Here is a 13151-nt window from a genome sequence, read left to right on the forward strand (position 1 = left end):
AGTAGTATGGTGGACATGATAACAGCATGAACCAAACATATATCTATGTAGTATGGTCACTGTATGGTCTATATCATTCTAGTTTATGTTGCCAAATCAAGATAGAGACAGTTCAAATCATATCAATTTAAGACAAAGCAGCATAGATAGAATATAAGTGTGGGAAACTACACAGCAATAACAACACTTGTAATGTGCGTGGCATGAGAACATAACTGTTTATTCAATTGAAACTAAAATCAACATAGAGCAAGTTACAACAGCAAACACGTTAAAGAAACATGTTTAAAACATACCTGTTGCGCCATTGGAGTTTCAATTGCATCCTTCAAATTTGAAATTAGTTGGTATGAGTAAATACAGTGATGCAAGAGTAAAGGAGTATGAATCATAGCTATGGAACCTAACCCGAGAACAATTCTTCTTCTTCTTTAAGCGTTGACTTGGGGTTCGTAGTGGTGGTCCTCGTGCTTTGGGCACTGCAGTTGCCTTACTAACTGCTCGTGTTTGGGTGCTTTGTGGTGGAGACAGTGCTGTGTCAACTGGAACTGGGTTACTATCTACTGGGATTGTGGTTAGAAGGGGTGTAGCTGGTTCTCTGTCCAACTGGGTAGGGGTATAATCTGCGTGAGTCTGGGTTATGTGTGGTGGGGCTGGTTCTTGGGCAAGTACAACCGTGGTTCTATCTACATCGACAGGTAGCACGATCTTTTCTGAAGACCGTGTTTTTACTCCCACAGATACTGCCATCACCCCTCCAATTCAAATGGCTAATAAACAAGAAAAGTAATTGAATGTACAGACATTGTAAGATAGACACGCGCAATGGATAGTAGGGGAGAAAACATGGCATGAAATAATTCACATTTATGTTGTCTAACCAAACAAAATAACATGACATAATTTCACCTATATGATATTAATTAAACAGGATAGCATGACACAATTTCACAAGTATGATGGCCAACAAAACATGATATAATGACATACTTCAAAATATGATGACTATGTAAACAGGATGACATGATATAACTATACGATGTGTGTATTAAAGTGGTTGGCATGCCATAATTCACAAACATGCCATCGATGGAAACATGATGGCATGATATAATTCACGGATAGAATGACATAATTCAAAATATGATGACTATGTAAATAGGATGAGATGATATAACTATATTATGTCTTTAGAAAATGGGTTGGCATGCCATAATTCAGATACATGCTGTCTATGTAAACATCATGGCATGATATATTTCAAATATATGATTTATATACTAAGCAAGTGAGCAGAGGGCAATCGCATATATGATGTGTCAACTAAGGAGATGGCATTCAATATTGTGTATATGATGTAAAAACTAAGCATTACAAGACAACATATGCATGATATGAGTAATATAACCCTGCCAAGTTTGAGCATACACCTCAGGGGGATAATAGGGCTAGTCATCTGCCTCTGAATCCTCCTCTAAGGAGATATCTGTAACAAGCAAGATATCTGCTTCAGCAGGTAGCATTGTCTGCTCCGAAGACCTTATTTTCACTCCAGATTTCTCCATCACCAATTCAAATGGCTGATGCATAGGAAGAGCAGTTGAATATACAAACATTGTCAAAAAATGCAATGAGTAATACAAAAAAAGGATGGCATGATGTAATTCACATATATGACGCTTGGCTAAACAACATGGCATTGCATAATTCACATACATAATGCCTTGCAACAAGATAGCATTGCATAATTCACATATATAATGTCTTGCCATAGGATGGCATTGCAAAATTCACATACATGGTAATTAGGCACTAAACAGGTGGCATTCACACAAAGCATGTCCAAAGTAAGCAAATGACATGCCAATGCAAGATACCATTGAAGGAAATATGCCCTAGAGGCAATAATAAAGTTATTATTTATTTCCTTATTTCATGATAAATGTTTATTATTCATGATAAAATTGTATTAACCGGAAACATAATACATGTGTGAATACATAGACAAACAGAATGTCACTAGTATGCCTCTACTTGACTAGCTCGTTGATTAAAGATGGTTAATTTCCTAACCATAGACATGAGTTGTCACTTGATTAACGGGATCATATCATTAGGAGAATGATGTGATTGACTTGACCCATTCCGTTAGCTTAGCACTTGATCGTTTAGTTTGTTGCTATTGCTTTCTTCATGACTTATACATGTTCCTATGACTATGAGATTATGCAAGTCCCGTTTACCAGAGGAACACTTTTTGTGCCACCAAACGTCACAACGTAACTGGGTGATTCTAAAGGTGCTCTACAGGTGTCTCCAAAGGTACTTGTTGGGTTGGCGTATTTCGAGATTATGATTTGTCACTCCGATTGTCGGAGAGGTATCTCTAGGCCCACTCGGTAATGCACATCACTATAAGCCTTGCAAGCATTGCAACTAATGAGTTAGTTGCGGGATGATGTATTACAGAACGAGTAAAGAGACTAGCTGGTAACGAGATTGAACTAGGTATTGAGATACCGACGATCGAAACTCGGGCAAGTAACATACCGATGACAAAGGGAACAACGTATGTTTTTATGCGGTCTGACCGATAAAGATCTTCGTAGAATATGTAGGAGCCAATATGGGCATCCAGGTCCCGCTATTGGTTATTGACCAGAGAGGTGTCTTGGTCATGTCTACATAGTTTTTGAACCCGTAGGGTCCGCACGCTTAACGTTCATTGACGATATAGTACTATATGAGTTATGTATGTCGATGACCAAATCTTGTTCGAAGTCCGGGATGAGATCACGGACATGATGAGGAACTCTGAAATGGTCCGGAGATAAAGTTTGATATATGGGATAATAGTGTTTGGTCACCAGAAGGGTTCCGGAAATCACCGGAAGGGGTTCCGGATGTTTCCAGAAATGTTTGGGTACGAGAACACTTTATTTGGGCCAAAGGGGAAAGCCGACAAGGATTTTGGAAAGCACAAATGGAAGTTTTGCGGTGTCCAGGGGCCAGATGCCAGGGTCCTTGGCGTCTGGGTCCAGACGCCGGGAACCCTGGCGTCTGGCCCTGGAGTCCGAGAAGGACTCTTGCCTTTCGGGCAAAACCGAGTTTGAGGAGGCTTTTGCTCCAAGTTTCGACCCCAGGGCTCAACATATAAATATAGTGGCAGGGCTAGCACCAAAGAGACATCAAGAAACACCAAGCCGTGTGCCGGCAACCCCGTCCCCTCTAGTTTATCCTCCGTCAAAGTGAGTTGTGGGCGATATAAGTCATACTGCTTACCAGCATGTCATACTTTGGTTCGGCGGTATTGTTGGATGAAGCGGCCCGGACTGACATTACGCATACGCTTATGCGAGGCTGGTTCTATCGATGTGCTTTGCACACAGGTGGCTGGTGGGTGTCAGTTTCTCCAACTTTAGTTGAATCGAGTGTGGCTACGCCCGGTCCTTGCGAAGGTTAAAACAACACCAACTTGACAAACTATCATTGTGGTTTTGATGCGTAGGTAAGAACTATTCTTGCTAAGCCCGTAGCAGCCACGTAAAACTTGCAACAACAAAGTAGAGGATGTCTAACTTGTTTTTGCAGGGCATGTTGTGATGTGATGTGGTCAAGACATGATGCTAATTTTTATTGTATGAGATGATCATGTTTTGTAACCGAGTTATCGGCAACTGGCAGGAGCCATATGGTTGTCGCTTTATTGTATGCAATGCAATGACGCTGTAATGCTTTTCTTTATCACTAAGCGGTAGCGATAGTCATGGAAGCATAAGATTGGCGAGACGACAACGATGCTACGATGGAGATCAAGGTGTCGCGCCGGTGACGATGGTGATCATGACGGTACTTCGGAGATGGAGATCACAAGTACAAGATGATGATGGCCATATCATATCACTTATATTGATTGCATGTGATGTTTATCTTTTATGCATCTTATCTTGCTTTGATTGACGTTAGCATTATAAGATGATCTCTCCTAAATTTTAAGATAAAAGTGTTCTCCCTGAGTGTGCACCGTTGCCAAAGTTCATCGTGCACAGACACCACATGATGATCGGGTGTGATAAGCTCTACCTCCATCTACAACGGGTGCAAGCCAGTTTTTGCACACGTAGAATACTCAGGTTAAATTTGATGAGCCTAGCATATGCCGATATGGCCTCGGAACACTGAGACCGAAAGGTCGAGCGTGAATCATATAGTAGATATGATCAACATAGTGATGTTCACCATTGAAAACTACTGCATTTCACGTGATGATCGGTTATGGTTTCGTTGATTTGGATCACGTGATCACTTAGAAGATTACAGGGATTTCTTTCTAAGTGGGATTTCTTAAGTAATATGATTAATTGAACTTTAATTTATCATGAACTTAGTCCTGATAGTATTTTCATATCTATGTTGTAGATCAATAGCTCGCGTTATTGCTTCCCTATGTTTTATATGTGTTCCTAGAGAAAACTAAGTTGAAAGATGATAGTAGCAATGATGCGGACTGGGTCCGTGATCTGAGGTTTATCCTCATTGCTGCACAAAAGAATTATGTCCTTGATGCACCGCTAGGTCACTGACCTATTGCAGGAACAGATGTAGACGTTATGAACGTTTGGCTAGCTCAATATGATGACTACTTGATAGTTTAGTGCACCATGCTTAACAGCTTAGAATTGGGATTTCAAAGACGTTTTGAATGTCATGGACCATATGAGATGTACCAAGAGTAGAAATTAATATTTCAAGCAAATACCCGAGTTGAGAGATATGAAGTCTCCAACAAGTTCTATAGCTAAAAGATGGAGGAGAATAGCTCAAGCAGTGAGCATGTACTCAGATTGTCTGGGTACTACAATCGCTTGAATCAAGTGGGAGTTAATCTTCTAGATAAAATAGTGATTGACAGAATTCTCTAGTCACCATCACCAAGTTAGTAGAACTTAGTGATGAACTATAATATGCAAGGGATGACGAAAACAATTCCCAAGCTCTTTGTGATGCAAAAATCGGCGAAGGTAGAAATCAAGAAAAACATCAAGTGTTGATGGTTGACAAGACCACTAGTTTCAAGATAAAGGGCAAGTGGAAGAAGGGGAACTTCAAGAAGAATGGCAAACAAGTTGCTTCTCAAGTGAAGAAACCCATGTCTGGACCTAAGCCCGAGACTAAGTGCTTCTACTGCAAAGGGACTGGTCACTAGAAGCGGAACTACCCCAAGTATTTGGTGGATAAGAAGGATGGCAAAGTGAACAAATCTATATTTGATATACATGTTATTGATGTGTACTTTACTAGTGTTTATAGCAACCCCTCGGTATTTGATACTGGTTTAGTTGCTAAGAGTAGTAACTCAAAATGGGAGTTGCAAAATAAACAGAGACTAGTTAAGGGTGAAGTGACGATGTGTGCTGGAAGTGGTTCCAAGATTGATATGATCATCATCGCACACTCCCTATACTTTCGGGATTAGTGTTGAACCTAAATAAATGTTATTTGGTGTTTGCGTTGAGCATAAATATGATCGGATCATGTTTATTGCAATACAGTTATTCATATAAGTTAGAGAATAATCATTGTTCTGTTTACATGAATAACACCTTCTATGGTCATACACCAAATGAAAATGGTATGTTGGATCTCGATCGTGGTGATACACATTTTCATAATATTGAAGCCAAAAGATGCAAAGTTAATAATGATAGTGAAACTTATTTGTGGCACTGCTATTTAGGTCATGTTGGTGTAAAGCGCATGAAGGAAATCCATGTTGTTGGGCTTTTGGAATCACTTGGTACTTGCGAACCGTGCCTCATGGGCAAGATGACTAAAACACCGTTCTCCGGTACTATGGAGAGAGCAACAGATTTGTTGGAAATCATACATACAGATGTATGTGGTCCGATGAATGTTGAGGCTCATGGCGGATATCGTAATTTTCTCACCTTCACAGATGATTTAAGCAGATATGGGTATATCTACTTAATGAAACATAAATCTGAAACATTTGAAAAGTTCAAAGAATTTCAGAGTGAAGTTGAAAATCATCGTAACAAGAAAATAAAATTTCTACGATCTTATCGTGGAGGAGAATATTTGAGTTACGAGTTTGGTCTACATTTGAAACAAAGCGGAATAGTTTCGCAACTGACGCCACCCGGAACACCACAACGTAATGGTGTGTCCGAACGTCGTAATCGTACCTTACTAGATATGGTGCAATCTATGATGTCTCTTACTGATTTACAGCTATCGTTTTGGGGTTATGCTTTAGAGACGGTCGTATTCATGTTAAATAGGGCACCATCAAAATCCATTGAGACGACGCCTTATGAACTATGGTTTGGCAACAAACCAAAGTTGTCATTTCTTAAAGTTTGGGTTGCGATGCTTATGTGAAAAAGCTTCAACCTGATAAGATCGAACCCAAATCAGAGAAATGTGTCTTCACAGGATACCCAGAGGAGACTGTTGGGTACACCTTCTATCACAGATCCGAAGGCAAGACATTCGTTGCTAAGAATGGATCCTTTCTAGAGAAGGAGTTTCTCTCGAAAGAAGTGAGTGGGAGGAAAGTAGAACTTGATGAGGTAACTGTACCTGCTCCCTTATTGGAAAGTAGTTCATCACAGAAACCGGTTTCTATGACACCTACACCAATTAGTGAGGAAGTTAATGATGATGATCATGGAACTTCAGATCAAGTTATTACTGAACCTCACAGATCAACCAGAGTAAGATCCGCACCAGAGTGGTACGGTAATCCTATTCTGGAAGTCATGCTACTAGATCATGATGAACCTACAAACTATGAAGAAGCGATGGTGAGCCCAGATTCCGCAAAATGGCTTGAAGCCATGAAATCTGAGATGGGATCCATGTATGAGAACAAAGTGTGGACTTTGGTTGACATGCCCATTGATCGTCAAGCAATTGAGAATAAATGGATCTTCAAGAAGAAGACTGACACTGACGGTAATATTAGTGTGTACAAAGCTCGACTTGTTGCGAAAGGTTTTCGACAAGTTCAAGGGATTGAATATGATGAGACCTTCTCACCTGTAGCGATACTTAAGTCTGTCCGAATCATGTTAGCGATTGCCGCATTTTATGATTATGAAATTTGGCAGATGGATGTCAAAACTGCATTCCTGAATGGATTTCTGGAAGAAGAGTTGTATATGATGCAACCGGAAGGTTTTGTCGATCCAAAGGGAGCTAACAAAGTGTGCAAGCTCCAGTGATCCATTTATGGACTGGTGCAAGCCTCTCGGAGTTGGAATAAACGCTTTGATAGTGTGATCAAAGCATTTGGTTTTGTATAGACTTTTGGAGAAGCCTGTATTTAAAAGAAAGTGAGTGGGAGCTCTGTAGCATTTCTGATATTATATGTGGATGGAATATTACTAATTGGAAATGATATAGAATTTCTGGATAGCATAAAGGGATACTTGAATAAAAGTTTTTCTATGAAAGACCTCGGTGAAGCTGCTTACATATTGGGAATCAAGATCTATAGAGATAGATCAAGACGCTTAATTGGACTTTCACAAAGCACATACCTTGACAAAGTTTTGAAAAATTTCAAAATGGATCAAGCAAAGAAAGGGTTCTTGCCTGTGTTACAAGGTGTGAAGTTGAGTAAGACTCAATGCCCGACCACTATAGAAGATAGAGAGAAGATGAAAGATGTTCCCTATGCTTCAGCCATAGGCTCTATCATGTATGCAATGCTGTGTACCAGACCTGATGTGTGCCTTGCTATAAGTCTAGCAGGGAGGTACCAAAGTAATCCAGGAGTGGATCACTGGACAGCGGTCAAGAACATCCTGAAATACCTGAAAAGGACTAAGGATATGTTTCTCGTTTATGGAGGTGACAAAGAGCTCATCGTAAATGGTTACATTGACGCAAGCTTTGACACTGATCCGGACGATTCTAAATCGCAAACCGGATACGTGTTTATATTAAACGGTGGAACTGTCAGTTGGTGCAGTTCTAAACAAAGCGTCGTGGCGGGATCTACATGTGAAGCAGAGTACATAGCTGCTTCAGAAGCAGCAAATGAAGGAGTCTGGATGAAGGAGTTCATATCCGATCTAGGTGTCATACCTAGTGCATCGGGTCCAATGAAAATCTTCTATGACAATACTGGTGCAATTGCCTTGGGAAAGGAATCTAGATTTCAGAAGAGAACCAAGCACATCAAGAGACGCTTCAATTCCATCCGGGATTTAGTCCAGGTGGGAGACATAGAAATTTGCAAGATACATACGGATCTGAATGTTGCAGACCCGTTGACTAAGCCTCTTCCACGAGCAAAACATGATCAGCACCAAGGCTCCATGGGTGTTAGAATCATTACTGTGTAATCTAGATTATTGACTCTAATGCAAGTGGGAGACTAAAGGAAATATGCCCTAGAGGCAATAATAAATTTATTATTTATTTCCTTATTTCATGATAAATGTTTATTATTCATGCTAGAATTGTATTTACTGGAAACATAATACATGTGTGAATACATTGACAAATAGAGTGTCACTAGTATGCCTCTACTTGACTAGCTCGTTGATCAAAGATGGTTAAGTTTCCTAACCATAGACATGAGTTGTCATTTGATTAATGGGATCACATCATTAGGAGAATGATGTGATTGACTCGACCCATTCCGTTAGCTTAGCACTTGATCGTTTAGTTTGTTGCTATTGCTTTCTTCATGACTTATACATGTTCCTATGACTATGAGATTATGCAACTCCCGTTTACCGGAGGAACACTTTGTGTGCCACCAAACATCACAACGTAACTGGGTGATTATAAAGGTGCTCTACAGGTGTCTCCAAAGGTACTTGTTGGATTGGCGTATGTCGAGATTAGGATTTGTCACTCCGATTGTCGGAGAGGTATCTCTGGGCCCACTCGGTAATGCACATCACTATAAGCCTTGCAAGCATTGCAACTAATGAGTTATTTGCGGGATGATGTATTACAGAACGAGTAAAGAGACTTGCCGGTAACGAGATTGAACTAGGTATTGAGATACCGACGATCGAATCTCGGGCAAGTAGCATACCGACGACAAAGGGAACAACGTATGTTATTATGCGGTCTGACCGATAAAGATCTTTGTAGAATATGTAGGAGACAATGTGGGCATCAAGGTCCCGCTATTGGTTATTGACCAGAGAGGTGTCTCGGTCTTGTCTACATAGTTCTCGAACCCGTAGGGTCCGCACGCTTAATGTTCATTGACGATATAGTACTATATGAGTTATGTATGTTGATGACCGAATGTTGTTCGGAGTCCAGGATGAGATGACGGACATGACAAGGAACTCCGGAATGGTCCGGAGATAAAGTTTGATATATTGGATAATAGTGTTTGGTCACCGGAAGGGTTCCGGAAATCACCAGAAGGGGTTCCGGATGTTTCCCAAAATGTTTGGGTACGAGAACACTTTATTTGGGCCAAAGGGGAAAGCCAACAAGGTTTTTGGAAAGCGCAAAAGGAAGTTTTGCGGAGTCCAGGGGCCAGATGCCAGGGTCCCTAGCGTCTGGGTCCAGACGCCGGGAACCCTGGCGTCTGGCCCTGGAGTCCGAGAAGGACTCTTGCCTTTCGGGAAAAACCAACTTTGAGGAGGCATTTGCTCCAAGTTTCGACCCCAGGGCTCAACATATAAATAGAGGGGCAGGGCTAGCACCAAAAGACATCAAGAAACACCAAGCCGTGCCGGCAACCCCGTCCCCTCTAGTTTAGCCTCCGTCATAGTTTTCGTAGTGCCTAGGAGAAGCCCTACGGAGATTGTTCTTCACCAACTTTGTCACCACGCCGTCGTGCTGCCTGAACTCATCTACTACTTCACCCCTCTTGCTGGATCGAGAAGGCAAGGACGTCACCGAGCCGAACATGTGCAGAACTCGGTGGTGCCGTGCTTTCGGTACTTGGATCGGTCAGACGTGAAGACGTACGACTACATCAACCGTGTTGATATAAAGCTTCCGTGAACGGTCTACGAGGGTACGTAGACAACACTCTCCCCTCTTGTTGCTATGCATCACCATGATCTTATGTGTGCGTAGGAATTTTTTTGAAATTACTACATTCCCCAACAGTGGCATCCGAGCCAGGTTTTATGCGTTGATGTCATATGCACGAGTAGAACACAAGTGAGTTGTGGGCGGTATAAGTCATACTGCTTACCAACATGTCATACTTTGGTTCAGCGGTATTGTTGGATGAAGCGGCCAGGACCGCCATTACGCATACGCTTACGCGAGGCTGGTTCTATCGACATGCTTTGCACACAGGTGGCTGGCGGGTGTTAGTTTCTCCAACTTTAGTTGAATCGAGTGTGGCTATGCCCGGTCCTTGCGAAGGTTAAAACAGCACCAACTTGACAAACTATCGTTGTGGTTTTAATGCGTAGGTAAGAACAGTTCTTGCTAAGCCCGTAGCAGCCACGTAAAACTTGCAACAACAAAGTAGAGGACGTCTAACTTGTTTTTGCAGGGCATGTTGTGATGTGATATGGTCAAGACATGATGCTAAATTTTATTGTATGAAATGATCATGTTTTGTAACCGAGTTAGCGGCAACTGGCAGGAGCCATATGGTTGTCACTTTATTGTATGCAGTGCAATCACGCCGTAATGCTTTACTTTATCACTAAGCGGTAGCGATAGTCGTGGAAGCATAAGATTGGCGAGACTACAACGATGCTACGATGGAGATCAAGGTGTCGCGCCGGTGACGATGGTGATCATGACGGTACTTCGGACATGGAGATCACAAGTACAAGATGATGATGGCCATATCATATCACTTATATTGATTGCATGTGATGTTTATCTTTTATGCATCTTATCTTGCTTTGATTGACGGTAGCATTATAAGATGATCTCTGTCAGGACCCCGACTCGATGTCACATCGATCTAGCCGGTAACACCTCATATCACTTTGCGGCCTCACGGACGGTATCCCCACGGGTGTCGCCTTACCTTTGCCCGGGACCGTTTGCGCCTTTTGGCTCACGTATATGATAGTGTCGCTAGCATCCAAATGATAAGGAGCCCGGGCTGACATGACTAGTTGTAAACCCAAAGTGGCACAGACTTACAGGGACAGGCATCCATGACCCAGCTTCGAACGTGTCGGTCATCAGCAAGTGGGTCCGGGCTGTAGCACTGGGCTAGCAGGACTCCGGTAAACCGGGCTGTAGCGGGCTAACAGGACTCCGGTACTCAATGCGTGACATTTCCCCGAAGGGACAGACACAGGAACGAAGAAGGACACATGCCGGCCAGCCTAAGTGTTCCAGAGCAGTAGCAAGCTACCATGGCTCAGCGGTAACACTAGGAGACATTTCCCGGTAAGAGAGGCTACTAAAGATAAACAACTAGATAGTCAGATCCCACACATACCAAGCATTTCAATCATACACACAATATGCTCGATATGTGCAAATACAACGAAGCATCACAACATGACTCGACGACACAAGTACTTTATTTAAGGCTCAGGGAGCCATACATAACATACACAAAGGAACGGGTCTCACGACTCAGCATTCAAGTCATACAGTCATACAAACCAGCAGCGGAAGTAACTTGTCTGAGTACAGACAACTAGTAAAATAAAAGAGGCTTGGAAAGCCTAGCTATACTACATGGTCCTTCACAAGCTCAGGGTCACCACCTGGGCCTTTAGCCTACTCGTTGATGTCAACGTCTACATAGAACCCATCAGAAGGGGTTGCAGCGTCTTCTGAAAAAAATGTAAATTATAGCAACATGAGTACAAAGGTACTCAGCAAGACTTACATCAGATCCTACATACATGCATATTATCAAGAAGGGTTGGTGGAGTTATTGCAGCAAGCCAGCTTTGACTCTTGGCTAGACTATCCTACGATACTTCGTCTTGAAATGGTTTTACGCACACGAGTCCACTACTCACCACTTCAATACACTACCGAGGATCCGCCTCCGTCTTCCTACGGAAGAGCCATCCTCGGCACTCACACTTATCTTGAGGCTTTTAGTAGTTTCCATTTACTTGTCTATGAACTGTATAGGCAACCAAGTAGTCCTTTACCGCGGACGCGGCTATTCGAATAGATCATGTTAACCCTGCAGGGGTGTACTTCTTCATACACGCTCTCACCACTTACCGTCGTTTACACGACATGTACTCGGCAACCTTCAAGCGGAAGCCCAACGTGGGTGTCGGCCACGACCTACCTAATCACCTAAGCCTCCAGTCCAGGTTTATCGCCTATTCAGGTTCCATCCGCAGGGAGTCCGGCCGAGGTTTCCCATACGGCCCCGAACGATGTGAACAGGGTTCCCGAGATACCTAACGGGTATTCGGTACACCCGGCCACGTACCTACCGCATCACAGCCCACCCCTACGGTCAGCGCTGTCCACGGCCTCCAGTAGGCTACAAACACCAGAAACTACTTGCAACTCCTGGACGGAGAACTAGGGTGAATAAGAAGCCGAGAGGGTCCATTGGTTTCGGGCCCAATGCATGGTAGTAGCTGATTCTTAAATCACACATACAGATCTCAGTGCTTAAGGTCGGCTTCAATGAAACAACCCACCATGTACTCCTACATGGCCTCTCATCGATACCTTTACCAAATCGTGTTCACCACACCACTCTTATTATCGACATAATCATTTCACTCTAGCCCATCACCCAGATGAACCAGACCTGACACGACTCTAAGCATAGCAGGCATAGCAAGGTAGGAACAACACATACATATGGCTCAAACAACTCCTACACATGCTAGTGGGTTTCATCTAGTTACTGTGGCAATGACAGGTCATGCAGAGGAAATGGGTTCAACTACCGTAGCACACAGCAGTTTGAAACGCGTTGTCTTAATGCAGTAAAAGAGAGCAGGAGCGAGAACATGGGATTGTATCGATATGATCAAATGGTTGGTTGCTTGCCTGATGGTCCGATGCATTGATACGGTTCTTCGTTAGGGTAATCACGGTACTCCTCGGAGGCAGAACCTGTCGCAAAGGACACCGATACACAACCATCACCAAACAATGTGCAACAATATGATTCATGCATGAAACATGGCAATATGAGTGTGTTGGGCTAATGCAACTCAAACCAGAAGGGT

This window comes from Triticum aestivum, chromosome 2A (genome assembly GCF_018294505.1).
Source record: "Triticum aestivum cultivar Chinese Spring chromosome 2A, IWGSC CS RefSeq v2.1, whole genome shotgun sequence".
Lineage (NCBI taxonomy): Eukaryota > Viridiplantae > Streptophyta > Magnoliopsida > Poales > Poaceae > Triticum > Triticum aestivum.